Here is a 15,886-nt window from a genome sequence, read left to right as displayed (position 1 = left end):
CTGTGCTAAAAAAAGTTTTTAAGACTTAATTTTACATGTGTGAAATCAGTTTGTTATCATCATAGGATTTAATAGTGCATCAAACCAACTCCCCCCCCCCTTTTGTCATTTTTGTTCTTTTGACTGGCATGGCAACTAACCATGAATCAACTGTTCCCATGATTAAATTTTGGGGGTTTCAGTCACTATTATTATTGACTATATGTACTGGGACTGTGTTCATAGGATGGGGATTGACTACAGTAGAGATATCAGGACAAAAGTGTTAGAACCAGGACAGTAGTCAAATTCCAGTGGATTTGGTGGTAGACTTGAGACTTAATTGGGAAGATCTGTTTGTGGAAACCTGTGATGAATTTGTGTGTGTGTATGTGTGTGTGTGGGCATTCTCGGGGTCCCAGAAGGTGACAGTAAAAGCTGTCACTTTTGGAGAGTTCTGTATTAGCCATTTATAGACCCGTGTTTCAGCTGCCTCTTATCATAAGTGCTCTTTTTCATACCTTGTACTGAATGCATTGAAGAGTGAGGAGAGCAGTCACAGTTCTACTTCCCCAAGTTGTCTTGTTTCTGTTTAAGATTAACCCCAGTTGTTGTTTAATTTATTAATTAATTTATTTATTTTTGCTGGGTTGGACACAAGGGGAAACTGTGGTTAGTTAAAAATGGATGTGAAAGATTGTTTTCTCCTCCTTGTGACCATGCTAGAGGAACAGAAGGAGGAGAGAGATAACAATCTCCAGGATCAGACACTAAACTGTTATGTACTGAAGTTCTCACCCTGGGCCAGCAAGGGGATACTGCAGATAGTTTTCACTCAGGTCCACATATGCAAATAAGGAACTGAAAGTGATGTTCAGTGATTGGATAGTTACAGAAAGATTCTTACTGTTGCGTTGTAGTGGAGCTCTATATAAGTAGGCTGGCTGAACCCTTCAGTTCAGTCCTGTTCTGGCCTGTGAATAAACAAGAGCTGTTTGAAGAATTGCTGTATCGTCTGATATGTTCACCCACAACTTAACATAAACCATAGTTTTGCATTACACTCAAATGAGGCTATTGTGTAAAGTCTAGACAAAACATGCAATATGAAGTGAGACTGTGCCTGATGTCCCCATTTCTTAACGCAACATGGGATCACTGCAAAGTCTGAAAAGGGGTACCTAGTCACACAAAGCCGGTGCTAGTAATGTACTGTAATTTTGTGAGTGGAGTCAGTATTGTGATCCTACTCCCTCCTTGATGTGCAGAATGGGTGGAAAGGAAGGCCTGAAAGTCTTAAATTTCTCTGTTTTTCTGCTAAAGAGCCCTGGTGACTGTTGCTAAGAGACTGCACTAAGGACATTCTGTTTCAAACATCACCTCTACCATATACTAATTAAGTAGCCTTAGATAACCTATTCTGCCTCCCAGTCCCCCATGTGAATCATAGGAATAACTTACTTGCTTGCCTTACATCAGGGGTGGCTAATCTGTGTCCTCCAGCTGTTATCAAACTCCAGCTCCCATCACCTCTAGGTGACATGGCCAATAGTCAGGGTTGATGGGAGTTGTAGTCTAGCAACATCTGGAATGCCTTAGGTCCGTGATGACCAAACTTGGCCCTCCAGCTGTTTTGGGAATACAATTCCCATCATCCCTGACCACTGTTCCTGTTAGCTAGGGATGATGGGAGTTGTAGTCCCAAAACAGCTGGAGGGCCAAGTTTGGCCATCACTGCTTTAGGTTCTCTATCCTGGCCATAAGGATCCTACAATAATGAACATGAAGCTCTTGGAACACCCTGCTGGCATCTGTCTGTCTCAAGAGACAATGGAGTGCACCTCTGGGGGTGAAGTCCAACATGACCACTCCAGAGCATAAGCATGGGCCGTGTGTGTAGAGATCCTGGGCTAACCAGATGACAATACCCCTCCTGGCTTTGCTGATGTGGTCCAAAGGAAACCAGAGCAATATTTTGGCACCAGCTTGGCTTCAGGTATTGTCTGTAAGACGCCAACTAACAATCTTACAGATGCCATTCTGGATTTGTGTAGAGTTAACTCCTTACCCTTTCCTTCTCCCACAGATGTCTTGCAAGGCAGCAAGTATGGATTTCCTGCTACAGCATATGCACCTTCTTGGATCCACTATTAGTCTTGTCCACTCAATCCGCTGGAGTCTTTCTTCGCATGCCGGGGATGTCCCTAACTCACTGAGGGTTGGAGACCCATTGGCTACCCTCACCTGGTTTAACTGGGCAGTTGACTCAGTTTCCTGGGGTGTGGCCACTGTTGCATGCTGACAGCTTCTAGGAGACACAAGTGAGAGAAGAGTACAGGGTGGGGACCAAAGGTGGACAAACTACCCCAGAAGGAGCATGACATGTCCCCCACCAGAGGTACTACCCTAGAGTGCTGTAGAAGCATGAAGTATTATTACTTTGGCTAGTGTCCATATGATGATTCAGAAAACCCAGTCACTGAATTCTCCTTTTTTCATGTTCCCCCATGCCCTTAAATGCACTGCTTATCCACGGAAACATTCAGGGCCTTCAAATAGGCTGCAAGTCACATGGCATAAATCAGGTCTATCCTGCTGCAGGACTCTGAAAAACCCACTCGTCAATGCTTATTACTTAGTGCAGATTTGCAGCTTGGATCTCTGCAGCTTTTAGGAAAAACTTGATTTGGTTTATTGGTACTATAAAGCCAATTGATGTCGGATAGCTGTAACGCTGATATAATTTGTCTCTTGAAGGTCAGGCTGAAAGGTTGCACTTTGTAAACCCCCCCCCCCCCATTTTGTTTTGTTTCCTAGCAGGATTTGTGAATCAGGAGAGAAATAAACAGTGAAGTGTTCTTGAGGTCAAGCCAGCTGGGGTCTAGCAGGTAATGGAGATTTGCCACTTCATTTTCCAGAAAGGAAAAGAAAATCTACAGCTTGGGGTGGAGATGAATGAGACAAACTGTAGCACATCAGAGTTTCATTGGATTGTTTCTGTCTGAGAGGGAGGTTTGTTTGCCTGGGGAAAAAAGAAAGAGGGGGAGATATAAAAACATTTGTGGTTGATATCAATGAACAGAGTTTTGAAATATTTGTGTTGTTGTTGTTGTTTAGTCATTTAGTCGTGTCCGACTCTTTCTGACCTCATGGACCAGAGCACGCCAGGCACTCCTTTCTACCACTGCCTCCCTCAGTTTGGTCAAACTCATGCTGGTAGCTTCGAGAATGCTGTCCAACCATCTCATCCTCTGTCGTCCCCTTCTCCTTGTGCCCTCAGTCTTTCCCAACATCAGGGTCTTTCCCAGGGAGTCTTCTCTTCTCATGAGGTGGCCAAAGTATTGGACCCTCAGCTTCAGGATCTGCCCTTCCAGTGATGTCTCTGCTTGATAAGATGCTGTCTAGATCCAGAAAATTCAGTCCACAGCTGTGCTGTGGTTAAATCTCCCGCAGTCACACCCCCTCCCAGCATTGATTTTTCAGTGGATCCACACTTGGCATGGCTCCACCCAGCACCAGTGACACAACGGGTGATGCAAAAGGGGGGAGTCTCCGCCCCACAAGCCAGATCACTGTTAAGTCCCAGCTGCCTGGCTGCAACACTGCCCACTGGGAAAGGTGAATGGATTTCCCAAAAGGAGTTCTGCATTCAGCATTGTGAGTCAAATTCTGTGAAAATACTTCCAGGAGATCAGAAAGGGCCCTTTTCTATTGAACATCAGGTACTTGGTGAATATTATTATTATTATTATTATTATGGCAGGCATTTTAAGTAAATTGTTTGGGTCTTTATTTATTTTAGCTGATTATAGCTCTACAGTGGTACCTCGGGTTACATACACTTCAGGTTACATACGCTTCAGGTTACACACTCCGCTAACCCAGAAATAGTGCTTCAGGTTAATAACTTTGCTTCAGGATAAGAACAGAAATCGTGCTCCAGCAGTGCAGCGGCAGCAGGAGGCCCCATTAGCTAAAGTGGTGCTTCAGGTTAAGAACAGTTTCAGGTTAAGTACAGACCCCCGGAATGAATTAAGTACTAAACCCGAGGTACCACTGTATTGCATTTTATTTTTTTGTACCCTCACTCTACAGTGTTTAGAAATTAGAGTGTTAAGCAGTACATACATTGATAGAATATATAAAAATAATTCGCTGCTACTGATCTACCTATCCTGCATCGATTTTTCTGCTGCTATAAGATCTCTTGGGCAGATGATCCAGGCTTAATGGAGGAGTCACTCTCAGAAGAATCTAATGACCAAGTATAGCATGGTAGTACTGCCTGAGACATATTGTTATTTTATTTATTTATTTTAAATTGTATAAACTATTCTTTATCCAAAAGCAGAATTCAGAGTGGTGTGCAGAGAAATTTAAAACTGCAACAATATTGTAATGCAAACAAGCAATACAATAAAATTAAGATGAATACAACTATTTAGGATGTGATGTTGTTGTTGCATTTATGTCCCATCTTTCCTGTGAGGAGCTCAATATGGCATACATGTTTCTCCCCCTGACCCAATTAATTCTCACAAAACCCCTGAGAAGTAGGCTAAATTGAGAAGCTATGACTGAAATGTTCGAGCATGGATTTGAACCCTGTCTACCAGGTCTTAGACCACACTCTAAACTACACCATCTCACAGTTCTAGTAACTGCTTGCTTTGTTTACATATTTTTTAAATTCCCTCTAATATCATTTCATACACATAAACATTTCTTTTTTTACCAAGGCCATTATCCTGCATCAAGAGCAGAGGATGCAGTGCACTCCAGCTGCCTCCAGCATCACATTCATGCTCATTCCTCACTGGGCATAGAATCATAGAATCATAGAATCATAGAGTTGGAAGAGACCACAAGGGCCATCGAGTCCAACCCTCTGCCAAGCAGGAAACACCATCAGAGCACTCCTGACATATGGTTGTCAAGCCTCTGCTTAAAAACCTCCAAAGAAGGAGACTCCACCACACTCCTTGGCAGCAAATTCCACTGTCGAACAGCTCTTACTGTCAGGAAGTTCTTCCTAATGTTTAGGTGGAATCTTCTTTCTTGTAGTTTGGAACCATTGCTCCGTGTCCGCTTCTCTGAAGCAGCAGAAAACAACCTTTCTCCTTCCTCTATGTGACATCCTTTTATATATTTGAACATGGCTATCATATCACCCCTTAACCTCCTCTTCTCCAGGCTAAACATGCCCAGCTCTCTTAGCCGTTCCTCATAAGGCATCGTTTCCAGGCCTTTGACCATTTTGGTTGCCCTCCTCTGGACACGTTCCAGTTTGTCAGTGTCCTTCTTGAACTGTGGTGCCCAGAACTGGACACAGTACTCCAGGTGAGGTCTGACCAGAGCAGAATACAGTGGCACTATTACTTCCCTTGATCTAGATGCTATACTCCTATTGATGCAGCCCAGAATTGCATTGGCTTTTTTAGCTGCCGCGTCACACTGTTGGCATGCAGCTGCTTTAGCAGAAAGCTGGTCATTGCAAACTGAGGGTTTCTGGCCTTTTCATAATCTGAAATGGCCCATCGCTTCCAAGGCCCCTGTATGTGAAATCAATCTCCACCTTCAAGCAGGTTGTGTGGCAGGAGCTCTGGAACAAACTGATGCTTGATTCTGGTGACTAGCATGCAGAAGGTGCTCAAGTTCCAGCAAACAGCCCACCACATACAGAGCACATGGTCCAGCAGCAGCACATGCAACATGGAGGGTGTGGACAGAGTGGGAAAGACAAGGGATTCACATATGGAGCTATTCCACTGCATACCACTTTGCCTGCATTGAGGGAGCAAGACATTGGTCAAAAGTGCTTATAACCATCTACTTAAGTGCCAACAAGAGGTCCTCCAGACTGGTGGTATTCTGCAATGTGTCATTGATACAACAATAGTGTATTAGTTGTGGATATATACTGGATGGTCCACTCGTCATTCCACTTCACTCGCCATTCTGCAATGCTCCCCCAGTGTTACCACGGTACTGAGATATGGAGGGTATTCTTGTACTACAACAACAAAAGCAGAACAAAACCCACACATACACACCACACCCAAACATTTGTGGCCTAGAACGATTTCAGCAGCAAGCTATAGGACATGAACTGGTTGGAAACGAAGCAGTATGTCAGCTCCGAAACTTCTGCAAAAGTGAACTGTGTTGAAGACAGGGACATGTATAACTGCCCTGATACTGTCAAGATACACAATAAAAATTATGTCTGTCTAGGGGTGTCTCAAGGGACCTATTCCAAATGCTTGCCATACAACGAAGGGTGTTTACTTCAGAATGAAGCATGGTAATATCTTCAACCCCATGTCCTGTCTTCTTGACATGCTTCAGTTAAGATGGGTAAGTGGCTGATGCATTAGGCAGGAGTGTATTTGGAGAAGAAATAATTTCAAGAGCTTCTGCCATCAGTGTAAAAAAGGAGGGAAGTGCTTTATGCTACTTTAGATAATGCAGTTCTGGGACAGCCCTTCTTGCCCTGCTTTAGACATAATCCATATAATAGCTATACTGAAGAGAGGCAGGAAGATCATCTTATAAGTACCATAAGAGTGCAATCTCTCATGCTTTCTCCATTTTTTTCTTAATTTTTCCCCCATTCAGACTTAAAAAGTCTCCCAGAAGTAGTTTATCCATCTTCTGATGCAGATGAGATATTCTGAGTTGTTTTTCTAAAAATCTAGGAAGTAATTGTGATGAGTAGCTAGCACTTAGAATGCAGCATCTAGCCCTGTTTCTGGGACAAGGCAATGTAATGAGAATCCAGTCAGAATGACTCAAACAAAACACACAGAATCCCATTCATTAAAAGAGGTGTGTTTTGATGGAGAAAAACAAATTTGAATATGGACAGTGGGTTTTGCTGTAAATATAACATTCTTGTGAGTGTGTTTAAAATCCTTTAATATGGATTTGCTGGAATCATCCGCAATTTTTCATGGCCATTAGTGCTGAAAAGTGTCTCCAAGTTTTGGCATTCCTTATTTGTTTATGTTTTCTTCACTTTCAGCTGCCTGAACTTATGCTCTGTGTGGCCTAGTGTGGTTCAGTTCTCCACACTTCCACATTTCCTCCCAATATACAGATTTTTTGTATGCAGTTTTGCCCACTGTATTCAGTAATATATGCATTTCTGTGCTGCAAAATTCAGTAAAGTGTGAATTTCAAAGAACGGCTGTGTTTCCCTTAGCATATTGCTTCAGAAAGTGCAAATTAAGCAGGTTAGCTTTTAAATGCCAGGTGAATTAAACTTCTCTTCTATCCCTACTATCTGTGCTATATGTGGGATTTCCTTCAATAAATGGTCAGTGTAGCAGAAACATCGGTAATGTCAGGATAGGATTCCTGAGTATTGCCATCATCTTACAAGGATGGGCAAGGGAAAGAACAGATGATTATTTAGGGGACACTCACACAATCTGCCCATACAACCTTTGTCAAATTCCTTGTTCACACACTCAGGCATGTGCCTTTTAAAACTCCTTTGCACAATTTCTATGATGAGCAGCAGCTAAGAATCTACAGATGATAACACATAAACAGTGCAGGAATGAACCAATAACATCCATCCCACCCACACATGACACACAACTTGTTATGCTCTTCCTACTTGCAACCACAACATATTCTGCTCTGGCACCATGCCATAACCTCCTACAATCCAAACAACATGTTTTTACAGCTATAATCTTAAGCAGACAGATACTACCGTGGAAAACCTTAAAAAGAAAACTCCCACTTGGAACAGGTGGGGAAATGCAGGTTCTTAGATCATGCTAGAAGTTACTGATATTGGATCTTGGTCTGCTTTCTGCAGTGCACCAATCCAGTTCAGTGGTCCCAAACTTACTTGGGGATCAGAACCCAATTTCTGATTGGTTTAGTACTTTCCCAGATTCCGCCATGCAGTTTCAGTATGCAAAAATATGTAGTTTGTAGTTAAAATACATATAAAAATCCATCGTTTTCAGGAAAGTGCATTGGAAATGACTCATTTTGAGTGGATATTGTGTTAATAATAATGTGAACAATTTAAGTGTGTCCATTCTTTTCAAAATCCACAAAAACCCCCAAAAACAACAACAGTGGATGCTCGGGTTGTGAACATGATCCATGTGGGAGGCACATTCACAATCTGCAGCGTTCGTATGTCTGCGCACACGTGGGTCGTGATTTGCGCTTCTGCACATGTGCAAAGCGAGATTTAGTGTTTCTGCGCATGCGCAAGCGCTGGAACCCAGAAGAAACTGTTCCGGTACTTCTGGGTTCGGCACGGTGTGCAACCCGAAATTGCACAACCCGAAGCATCTGTAACTGAGGTATGACTGTACATGACTGAGCACTGGTGAAAAAGAAAAAAGGTCAGAATGAGGTTGCTCTGCCCATCCCTAGCTGTTTTGTCCCTTTCCAGAAAAGAATTTAGAGAGCAGGGCTGGGCAACCTCTGGTCCTCCAGGTGTCCTACAACTCCCAACATCCTGATGGTTGCTGATGCTGGGCAGGGCTAATAAGAGCTGGAGGACCACAGACCCAACCAGTTCTTAAATTCTTTTTCCTGCCCAGAACAAAAGTCAATTAAACTAAATCAGAAAAAGCACCACTCCCAAAAAGATCCCTCCCAGTAATGTGATAGGTGATAAAGAGGAGTCCCAAGGGCAATTAGAGGCTCCCCCCCCAAAAAAAAATCATACCAAACCCCCAAACAACCAGATAGCAAAGCCCACACTGCAAAAAAAGGAAGGGAGCCACAATGACAAGAAATGGAGTTTAACGCAGAGCAGGTTTATAAGGCCTGATCCTTATCCCTTCTTGATTTGCCAGTTGGCCCCACATGTCTGCCCCAGCTCCTCCCCCAGGAAAAACCATTACAGTCTTTTCCCCTGGGGGAGCACAGGGTGCAGCAAATTCACCCATTCGGGAGTGGGAGAGACATTCTCCCTAAGCTGTTACCTCTTGATATCTAAGTCCATTAATCGCCTTACCTGAATTCTGGACTGATATAGTCTACAAGGACTGTACCATGTGCTTTCCCTATATGTTTGAATCAATGTGTGCAGAAAAATCTGGTGTGACAGTAAGGAAATGATTTCAGCCAGCAGATGGTGGCGATCATATGTCACAGAAGGTAGCATTCATTTCTGTATTAAAATTGATGGAATTATGTAAGTCTACCTATGTCCTCCTTTCTCTGAATACTTCCTCACCACCTACAGCTTCACTCTTTTGATGCATTGTTCAGGATGGACCTCAGGAGAAATGTGGCTGCTTTCATAGTTTGTCATGATAAAGCCATTTCTCCTGGACAGGTGTAAAGATGCAAATTGCAGACAAAATAAACGAGGCATCTAAAGAGAATTTAGTGAAGGATTTTGTCAACCTTGTCTAGTATTCCATAGCACCACCTGAAAGCACAGTGAGAACAAACCACGAAGAAAACTTCTTACATAACTGAGTTTTAGCTGTAAGGAAGGGATGCATGAACCTCTCTGTTCCTCATTTTTCCAATTTTAGTTCTCCACATCTGTTGGTGATTTTTAAAAATAATCTCATCAGTATTTTAGTGTATCTCTTAATATACCTTTGTTAAATGGATGTATGCTTCATATACACATTTCTGAAAGCAAATTTCCCTAATATAATACAGTGGTACCTGGGGTTACAAACACCTTGGGTTACAAACACTTCGGGTTACAGACTCCACTTACCTGGAAGTAGTACCTCGGGTTAATAACTTTACCTCAGGATGAGAGCAGAAATCATGTCTGGCAGCACGTCAGCAGCGGGAGGCCCCATTAGCTAAAGTGGTATGGTTTCAGGTTAAGAACAGACTTCCAGAATGAATTATTTACATAACCAGAGGTACCACTGTACAAGTTTAATGTTATTTTCACCAATGTTTACATTTGAATGCAGATACTGCCTTACCAAATCATTTGTGTACACGGTCGTGGAACTGCATTGTCATATTCAGAGAAGTGCAAATTTGGAAGAATCACTGCATTTCTCTTTGCCTACTCATTCAGGAAGTGTGGATTAAGTAAGTGCACCTGAATTGAACCAAATTTACCCCTCGTCCCTATTGCAGATACAGGATCTCCTATGCAGAACAAGAAACTTTCAAACCTTCTAATCAGACTATTGAAGCAGATTTTCTTTCATCCCACAGCATACACCCACAGCCAAGTGGGCAAGGCCAATTGTTTATAGCCTTACCAAACCATCACCTGGGAAACACATGGTTTGTCCCACCCACCAGTTTGCAACCTATAAATATTGCATGCATGATGTTGCATTCTTCTTCTCTGTGAATCTGTGAAAATAATTGTGGAATCTGAATTTAAACACCTATCTTTTAAATGTATTTTCTCTCAGAATGAGCGTATTCTCAATGTATTTTGATATAATTTTTATCCCAGAAGTGCTGGAGGTCCATGGATCGTGAAGTCCATTAGCAATGATTAGTCCAAAAAGTGAGGACCAGAGCAAAGATCAAATCCTTCAAGCACCCCAAAGGGCAGGGAAGCCAACAAAAAAGAGACCCCAAAGGATGCCATCTTCTCAGAAGAAGAAGAAGAAGAAGAGTTTGGATTTGATATCCTGCCTTTCACTCCCTTTAAGAAGTCTCAAAGCGGCTAACAATCTCCTTTCCCTTCCTCCCCCACAACAAACACTCTGTGAGGTGAGTGGGGCTGAGAGACTTCTAAGAAGTGTGACTAGCCCAAGGTTACCCAGCAGCTGCATGTGGAGGAGCGGGGACGCGAACCCAGTTCCCCAGATTACGAGACTGCCGCTCTTAACCACTACACCACACTGATAATTGAAGGGGCCTTACACAATGTCCTGATGCCAAAATTGCAAAACGTTGCAAAGAGCCAGGGAGTGGAGCCAAATGCCATCTGAACATTGAGGGGCCCTGGCCCCCTAATAATACATGGGGAGAGAGAAAGTGCTCGGCCCCCAGAAACTGGCACCTATGGCTATGGTGTTTAAAAGACACTACAAAATGCTGGAACATATTGTGAAAATGGACCTTTATCAGGTTGCAGCTGAACACTTTGCCAACTTCACACCACAATAGCCAATCATGTTTACCCAGAGGCTGCAATGGTTTCGCTCTCAAGTGTGTTTAGGATTGTCTCAGACATTTGTTCAGAGTACTCCTTCGCTCTAATATTGCAGTCATGACAATCCAAGGAACGTCTCCACCCCCATCGTTCTGCCCGGACGCTGAGGTCCAGCGCCGAGGGCCTTCTGGCGATTCCCTCACTGCGAGAAGCAAAGCTACAGGGAACCAGGCAGAGGGACTTCTCAGTAGTGGTGCCCGCCCTGTGGAACGCCCTCCCATCAGATGTCAAAGAGATAAACAATTACCTGACATTTGGAAGACATCTGAAGGCTTTGGAAGGCATTTGGAAGACAGGGAAGTTTTTAATGTGTGACATTTTAATGTATTTTTAATCTTTGTTGGAAGCCGCCCAGAGTGGCTGGGAAGATCCAGCCAGATGGGTGGGGTACAAGTAATAAATTATTATTATTATTATTATTATTTGAAATATACCATTTGTGATATGCATTTTTGCAATTAATATAATGCATTTTTAATGTTGTTTTCACTAATATATGCATCTTTTGCAAACTTTGCACTAGTTTATGCATTTCGGTACCAATAACTTTCCTGGAGGACTGTGAAATTTTGGGAAGTGAGAACTTCAAAAGATGGCCCTGTTACAGTTCAGGTATTGTTTGGGGAAGAGCAGAATATCATGTTCTCTGCTTCGACCATCACTGGAAGGCCTCATCTTCAAGAAATGATAAGACGTGGTCCTTGTGAACTTCTCTTCTCAGGTGAGCTGTGGTATCTGTTCCGAAGGAGATCTGTGCTTTTCAGTGACTATCTGCACTTCCCCCCGTCTATATTGCATTAGCTGAACTACCTGTCAACTCTGACATTTCTTCTCACTCCAAGATCTGCTGTGCAATTTACATGTGGATTAATTCACACTACAATACAACCGACATTTCAAAAAACAAGAGCATGGGCTTTTTTGTGCTTCAGGGAGGTTTCTTAGCTTATGTGAGGAGACGTAGCTTCTTGTGGGCCATCTAAACCTCTCAAGGCCTTGACAAACGGTGTCTCACATAGTAGATGGAATGACTCTGCTGGAGCCTGAGGCGAGACACCAGGCAGATACTTTTCCAAACTCCAGGGCTCATACTTTGGGGAATACATCTTAACCACTGTAATTTCGGGAGATGATTCAATTGCCCTATGGCTTATTTATAACCTGCTAAAATGTTAAACACAATTAGGAAAAACATCCATTCTCCAGAGAGGATTCTCCTCTTAGTAGCGTCAAAGTCCATGTTAAGCAAAACACACTAGGTCTTTTCCTTCTCTGTTCATTTGAAATATCAGATGTCAGTGGAGGGAAAACGAAGAGAAAAGCTCTGGGGGGGGGTGGCGCTATGGATTTGTTACACTTTCCCCCATTCCTTTACCAAGATCTATTTATTGTATAATGTTCATTATTTCTTCCCACTTGCTCAGAACAATGTAACTATAATTACATCCCATTTTTAGACTTCTAGCAAGCACAGGTTGGTCATGCAGGCAGTCGCTGGAGGTGTCGTTCAATTTTGTCTACACAAAATTTCAAACTGAATGTGGCAATTTTGGCATGTGGCATGCAGGATGGAGGGATCCAAGGAATTTTGAGGAAAGCAAAAGGCTTCCGGTAAGAAGTGTGAGAGTGGGGTTTTGTCACATTCGTTTCTGGTACATGACCCTGAAAAGTTGGCCAAGGATGAATGAGCCCCTTGAGACAAAGAAGGATGTTAGTCACCTATGGCCTAAGATCAACCTAAGACAGCAAAGGATTCCTAAAGAGTATGGCAATACACATGGCTGCAATCTCCACCCAGCTATGATGCATCTTAAAACCTCTTGACATCAGTGGGTCAAACCACAATATTCAGTTAGCTCTGTTCGTTAGAGCATGCATGGTGCCAATAACACCAAGGTAATGAGTTTGATCACCATATGGGTGCATATTCCTGCATTGCAGGGGGTTAGACCAGATGATCCCTGGGATCCTATCCAACTTGATGATTCTATGATCTGTTGTGATGAATGTCAAGCTCTCTTTTTGTCAAAGGTCATAAATGGCATGTAAAAATGCATGGTGATTTTTTAATGGTTCCAGTTGGCAAGATTTGTCTTTATTTTATTGCATTTAACTTTTTTAAAATTAACCCCCCCCCCCATATTGCTTTCTCATAATGTGCTCAGTGGCACCAAAAAAGACACAGAGCCTTCCACTTCCAGATGAGAGAAGGTGCATGAAGAAGGAAGAGTGGAAACAATTTAAAATACGATCGCTCTGCATTAACATGGTTAGCAATTCCCAAAATCATAGCGATAAGACTTTTTCATACATAACAATCCCCAGTCCCTTGACACTATCAGAAACACCACACGCAGAGGCCTGGGCAAGAATTAACACATTCTTGGAAATCTAAGAGATGTCAAGAGGAACTAGTGCTGTTTGCTTTGACTGGTGAATGGTGGTCCGCTCAGATTCCCCGAGGCAGAAAAATGGAATGAATCTCAAGTGGAATCATTACTAGACCCAAGAAAAAGGTCACATCATTTATAGCTTAACAATTTCTTGTATGTACTCCACAGTGCCCATTGTGTCCAAATGGTTCAGTAATTTGAAAGTTTGTGAAGTGGAGATGTTTGCTGGTCCATAAATGAACTGTATTTTTCTCTCTCTCTCTCTCCTTGGCATTTGCCCCTGGAAAACAAATTGTAATTGAAGAGAAATAAATGCATTCCTGGTGAATAATTCCTATGCATTTGGATTGTAACCGTTTTCTCTAAACGTTGACTGCACTGAATATCAGCTACAGGGCTTTGAATTATTTTATTGTAGACAAGATGAGATCATTACATCAGTAGTGGTTATTCATGCAGCTGAAAAAGCAGCCCAGCAGGGGAAATTTGATGTTTTTAAAGCATACTATTATGGTGTGTTAATTGAATGTGCAGATATAGAAAGATGGAAAATAGTGGTATTTAAAAACAAAGAATTAAAAAAGAAGAGAGCCCTATGAAGCCTTGCCGGGCCTTTCAACTTAATTGCACACTCCAGTGAAAAGAATCAGCATGGTCTTGGATTCTTCCCCTCCCTGTCCTCCTAGTTCCACTTTATCTACCCTACTTTTCATCTCTCTCTCTCTCTCTCTCTCTCTCTCTCTCTCTCTCTCTCTCTCTTTAGAACACCTATGTTGGTTTTCCAGACTATTATTTCAATCCATACAGTTATGTACATACGCATGTTTTGGCCCTGTAAGGCTAGCCATCCTGGAAGTAGAAATAAATATTGAAGGGCAGGGTATAAATGCATCTATGTCTCTATATATGGCTCACACAGGCCACTAGATTCTATGTGTATATAGGTGCGTTAAAAAACCTATTTTCTGCTTCTGAGTCACATTATGCTCTTTCCATTACAATCTGTTTTTTCAGGTTCCGAGTTGTGTTTCAAGTTCCAAGCTTCTCTCTGTGTGTTTGTGTGTGTGTGTGTGTGTGTGTGTGTGTGTATAATATATATATATATATAGAGAGAGAGAGAGAGAGCTATGTGTCCCCCCATTCTCTATAACGGGAAATCTAAAGGTAGTCATAACTTTCCTCGCTTTTAGCCAGATTGAATGAAACTTGAAGGCACTTCAGAGTGAATTAAGCCTGCCAAATTCCATACTAATAGGTCCAGGAGCTTTTCATTGAGGATGGGAGGTAAAAGAGATTCACTTTCCTCAATAATCCCTCGGGGTAAGGAAGTGGGGTTTGTCTCTTTCTGAGTTAAAATAATTAAGAGGTGTCCAAGTGGTGTGCATTCTTACTTGCATTTTTTTTAAAAAACCAAAACAAAACCTGGGTATCTCATAGTCCTGGGTACTAACATAGAAAAAGTACAAGGGGGCACTGTAATGCTTCATGTCACATTGTGGCCAATCTGGGATTCTTAACCACTAAACAAGGGACTGCAGCCAATTGGAGCTTTTCACCAATTGCATGCATATGTGTGATACATGTGTGTTTGCAAATACAAATTTGTAATGGCCGCCCTGCACATTTTCGACGGTATACCAGAAGACAAGTCATATGGGAAGAGCCCCTAAAAGTAAAATGTAAAGAAAATGAATAGTGGATATATGCAGATATCAAACTCTCTTTAATAGACAAGCTTAAGAAATAAGCTTGGGCTCATAATGCCCTGTTTCAGCTTGTCTGAGAGCTCGCGTGGTACTAGGCAAGTTCGGAGAGGTGGCCCATCTAACTTAGAATGAGCTCCTTTTGCTCTGATGTCCTGATTTCTATCACGGATCAAGAGAAACAGATGCTGATGACTTACTTAGCAAATACATTTGTATTGTATTGTACATTTGCCTCTTAGACCTTCTTCACTCTTCTATTTTTACATCAAGTACTTTAAAAAAAGTGGTTTAAATGTTACTGAATGGCTTGTTTCCCTGAACATTCTTGATGTTATATATTGCGGGCCATCTTTCCTCCTTGCCTTTTGTTATTTTTCAAAACTGTTCAAAAACAATGGGATTTTAAAGGATTGGGTGTGTGTTTTTTGGTGGTAGTTCATTTGCTCCTGCCGTTTATTCTTCACTTGGAGTTAATAATCTTCTGTTTGAGGCACCCTAATCTTCTCCACAGAAACTAATTGTGATGTCAGACAAAGGATTACGATTTCAGACAGAAATATACGGGGAAGAAAATGTGCATTAATAGAAAAGGTCTCCTGTTCACTGTGTGCACCATTTGTCTTCCTTTGTTGCCTAACCGTGTCAACTCAGAAGAAAGCCCTGTTGGATTC

This window comes from Podarcis erhardii (assembly GCF_964252035.2).
Source record: "Podarcis erhardii genome assembly, chromosome: 6".
NCBI classification, from domain to species: domain Eukaryota; kingdom Metazoa; phylum Chordata; class Lepidosauria; order Squamata; family Lacertidae; genus Podarcis; species Podarcis erhardii.
Note: the sequence above shows the minus strand (reverse complement) of the source record.